Source organism: Rhipicephalus microplus, unplaced genomic scaffold, assembly GCF_043290135.1.
Source record: "Rhipicephalus microplus isolate Deutch F79 unplaced genomic scaffold, USDA_Rmic scaffold_421, whole genome shotgun sequence".
NCBI lineage: Eukaryota > Metazoa > Arthropoda > Arachnida > Ixodida > Ixodidae > Rhipicephalus > Rhipicephalus microplus.
The window spans coordinates 57,501-62,500 of record NW_027464985.1 but is presented as its reverse complement, the minus strand read 5'-3'; the positions used below and the strand labels follow the sequence as shown (position 1 = coordinate 62,500).

The following is a 5,000-nucleotide window of genomic DNA, read 5'->3' as shown; positions in this document are numbered from 1 at the left end:
AATCCGGAACCCCCCTATTACCAGGGTTGAAAACCTGCACATTGTGGCCAGGTTGAGCAACTGGATTAAACCAAATTTGGCGGAACTAGGAAATTCTTGCTGAAAACGCTCGGAACCAAGTCCCGGTGCCACAGAACAGCAGAATTATTCTTCTCAGTTCAAGAGGGCCACAAAAGAACAAGGAATTTCAACTTTCCTGACCATTTTCTACAGTTAGACAAAAACAGCAAATCCGAGGCTGGTTTCGGTTCTTTTCTGGAGCCGGCAGTTCTGGAAGTGCTTGAAGACTGGATACACGCTTTTGCTAGTAGTTCTGGGGCGAAACGACAGGAAATTGACATTTTCCGACTGTTCTGAGTTCGGATTCCCGTCAAAATGAGAGGCGGCCATCTTTGATTGAACACTTCACGCCAAAGGTAGAATAACTCCGGAACGAATCCCCGTAGAGAGACAAAACTGGTATCTATCTGTTTAGCGGAAAACGCCAACAGAGACAGGAAAAGTGCGGCGCCTCTACGCTGCCAAGAACACCTAAAACCGGCAACCTCTACTACCAAGGTTGAGGAACATCTCTGGCGATACCAGAACAAGTTAAAAAGGAGTAACTTTCTTCCAGACGGCAAACAACGGCTTCGAAGGCACAAACCCTTCTCTTGGAACACAGCGTGGAGATTAGGAGAAGATGTTGAAACCCAAGGGGATGAGAACGGAAACCCAGAAACAAGGACTGGAGGGAAGAGGACCTCTACAAACGGCAAACCCAGCAGTGGGGCCTACGTCAAAGGTCCTAAAAAACACAGGAAGCAATGACGACTCTGCAATTACAGACCCCACGCAAGGGGCGAAGACAGACAAGATACAGAAGAAGAAGACCAAGAGGGTGGAACAAAAACAAGTGACCAACAAAGAAGAGAAGGCAAAGAAAGAAGAACCACAAGGAGCGATGCCCGCCAAAGCTTCTCTTGAAACAGATTGGTGGAGCCCAACCGAGAATGACCAGGTAGAGGGAGGCAGCCGAGGAACCGAAACCGAAGAAGCTGAAGGAGGAGAGGTCCACCCTCAAACACAAACGGCTGCTAACGAAGGAGCGCTAGACAACTGGGACGAAGACAGAAATTCACAATCGTCACTCCCAACCAGCCGCGGAGAAAAAGGTACAGTTTTGTCTAGACTTTCCAAAGCAGACAAAAACACTATGAGGGCTCTCATTAAAATCTCTACATTGACGGGCGGCGACGAGGCGGTAGCCCAGCAGATTGAAGCGATAATCTCCGAACAAGCTAAATTGAAAAACCTGTTAATGGAACAGGCCCAACAGATTGCGTTCCAAAAAGGCAGGATCGAAGAATTGGAGAAAAGAAGACAAGAAGAACCACTCGAACAAAGGGAAGAGCCAACACAGAGCAACACTCCCGCAACCGAGAGCCGACCAACCTATGCTCTGGTGGTATCTTCCGGAACAATGGAGAAAAAAGAGGTCGCATCGCTTCTGAGGCAGCGGGTGGATCCCCTCGACCTGGGAATCCAAGAAGCAACAATTCGGCCAGGGAGAGAGGGAATTGTCGTGATGACGAAGTCAAAAGAAGACTCAGCTAAGATTCTCCAGTTCATTCAGAAGGACAGAGAACTGAGAAATGTTGAAGCCAAGCTCCCAAAGGAGAACAGGATCCATAAGAAAATAATTGGACTCGAGGATGAAATTGACGAGGTCAATCTCCCAGCCCGAATCGTCAGGCAAAACCGTTTGGTGTGCTCGCCAGAAGACATAACAATAAAGAAGACATGGCCGGGCAAGAGAGGCAAGACAGTGATTCTTGCCCTAAATCGAAGTGCAAACAAAGCAATCGGAAGCCGAACTGCACTGAACATCGGCTGGTCACGATGCCCGATCTTTGACGACATCTTTTGGCCCAGATGCACAAGATGCGCCATGCACGGCCACATTGCTCCCGATTGCGATGGCCCCCAGCGCTGCATTAACTGTGGCCAACGAGGTCACTACCAAAGAGAATGTGAAGCAGAATCGCACTGCAACATCTGCGAGACTGAGGGTCGCACGGAGACAGATCATTCTATGATGTCCAGGGAATGCCCGGTATACATAACAAAGGTACAGGCCGAGAAAGGCAAAATTCTAGCTAGACTAAACTAAGAGTACCCAACACACAGGCACAATGGCGAATAGCACTGAAATACAAATAATACAGGTAAATTTAGGCAGGGCATTTAAGGCAAATCAGTCACTAAACAATTTTCAACAAGAAGAAGAATTCGACATATCTGTACTCCAAGAACCATATTCGCTCAACAACAAAATCATAGGGTTTCCGCTAAAGCATAAAGTTATAGCCAACAACAAAGACCCGAAGACAGCCATCATAATACACAAAGAAAATATAACCGCTTTCCCAATTATTATAGAACAAAAACTAATAGCAGTCAAGATAAATAAAGGTGAAAGAGAATTGGTAATTATCAACTGCTACTGTCCTCCGAATGAAAACGTCGAGCTGGCAATGTCAGCAATAGGAAACATTTTACAGAAATTTATAGACATTAACACGATAATAATGGGTGACTTCAACTCAAAACATCAAATTTGGGGAAGCACGGAGACGGATGAGAAAGGTGAAAAAGTATTAGAATTCACAGTATTACACAACCTGACATTATTAAATGCCAAAGAATCACCTCCGACATTTAAAACAAGTAGGGCGAGGGGTTGGATTGACCTCACCATATGTGACGCAAACCTAAACCAGGATATTAAAAGCTGGGAAGTACTTAAAACCTATAATCACAGCGATCACAGATACATTAAAGTTGTTATTAAAAATGAAGAACTTCCAGAGGAATATGGCCTAACGTTAAAAGGGCAAACAAAAGTCATGGAAAAGTTGCAAATTGATCCCTGGTTTGAGGAAGTCCAGGGGAAAATAAACACGAAGGAAAGTATTGAAGAAATAGTGAATACGCTACACGAGAAAATCGAGAAACTTAAGAAGGAATTCAGTAAAAAGAAAAAACCTTCTAAACAAAAACCGAATACTTGGTGGTCAAGAGACCTAGAAATTGAAAGGAAGAGAGTCAGAGCACTACGAAGGAGGTATCAAAAGGCGAAAGGGGATATCAGAGAACAATACAAAAAGGAATACTATAAAGAACATGACACGTATAACAACATGATAGAACAGGCTAAAAACAACAGTTGGAAAACTCTATGTACTAAGGCTACGAAAAATCCATTCATCCTACCGTATAAAATTGCACGAAATAAGATGAAAACCAAGGTTATGTTTAGAAGCATCACAAAAGAAAATGGAGAAGTCACAAAGACTCTTCAGGAAACAATAGAACACATTCTAGGAAATTTATACCCTAACTGCATGGAAAATGACGAGCCAGGACACAGTCAAATACAATCAAGCAACGACACAATAAACAATAACAAACAGGGAGGAAATTGGACATCGGGAGCAGAAATGAGAGAAAGAAATTTACCCAGTGATGACCTCCCATTTACAGAGATTGAAGTAACGCAGATAGTAAAAAATCTGAGGAAAGATGTAACCCCCGGACCAGACAACCTAAAAACTAACCTCATACAAGTGATGTATGAAAGGCATAAGACTTTCTTTGTCAATCTTTTTAATGCATGCTTAAAGCACGGACATTTTCCTCAAAGATGGAAAGAATCTAAAATTATATTGATTCCAAAAGGGAACGGAGAGGACAAATCCGAGGAAAACAAATATCGCCCAATAGCTATTAACTCGATTTTGGGAAAAATATTAGAAAAGCTCATAAAAGATAGAATCTATTATTTCTTGTTTAAAAATCACCATTTTAACAAAAAACAATTTGGATTTACCCATGGGACATCAACAACCACGGCATTGGAAGAAATAATCAAACGAATAAACCAAGCGAAAATTGATAAGCTAAACAGCATGCTAATAGCACTAGATATTAAAAACGCATTCAATTCTATAAAACCCGAAGTAGTTATTCAGAAATTAGAAGAATATAAGTGTCCCAACAACCTAATAAAACTGGCGGACAATATTCTACGGAACAGGAAAATAATCTATGAAACAGATGGAGTAAAAATTAAGAAAACACTAACTTCAGGTTCCCCACAGGGGTCACCTTTAAGCCCACTCTGTTGGAATATAACAATAGGCGACCTATTAGAAACTCAGCTTCAAGAAGGAGTACACATCCAAGCCTTTGCGGACGACGTGGTGTTACACATAAAGTTCCGCTCAAGAAAAGAGGTGGAGGAAAAAGCTACGAAGGCACTAACACTAATAAATCAGTGGGCACATCAAAAAGGAATAACCCTGAATAAGGAAAAATCGGAATATATGATAATCGGAAAGCAGTACATTAGCCATCAACCCCAAATAAAAATCGGACAGGATAAAATCAAAATGGTTAACGAAATGAAAATTCTAGGGGTGGTCTTGGACACAAAACTAACATTCCTCCCACATCTAAAATACTTAAAAAGAAAAGTAGACGAAGTCACGTATAATTTAAGTCGTACAATAAAAGACGACAAACATACAAATAGAAACACACTACAGTTAATATATAAAAGGGGTATAGAACGAATGGTTACATACGCCTCCCCAGCATGGTATAGCCGAAAAACCATTTTTATTAAAAAACTGAAATCAATCCAAAGATTACCTTTATTATTAATAACTAAATCATTCAAAACAACATCAAATCTTTCACTCAACATATTAGCAAACATTCCACCTCTCCATTTGACAATCGAAAAAGAAAACGAATTACACTACATACTTAAGAAAGGAAAGAACTTCACATGGCAACAGAAAGTATACACCGAAAACGAAATAATGAAGAAACACGACCAATGGCAAGATCATCCAGCAAATAAAGTTAGCATACCCTTTGGAACAACAGAGGAAGAAGCAGACTTCAAAATATACACAGACGGATCAAAGAAAGAAAAAGAAACAGGAGCGGCA

The 5,000-nt window shown here is 41.4% G+C and overlaps 1 pseudogene; it reads left to right on the top strand.

Annotated features, from left to right (window-relative positions):
• LOC142794429 (large subunit ribosomal RNA) overlaps positions 1–5,000 on the top strand; it is an 11,542-nt pseudogene that overhangs the window by 3,635 nt on the left and 2,907 nt on the right.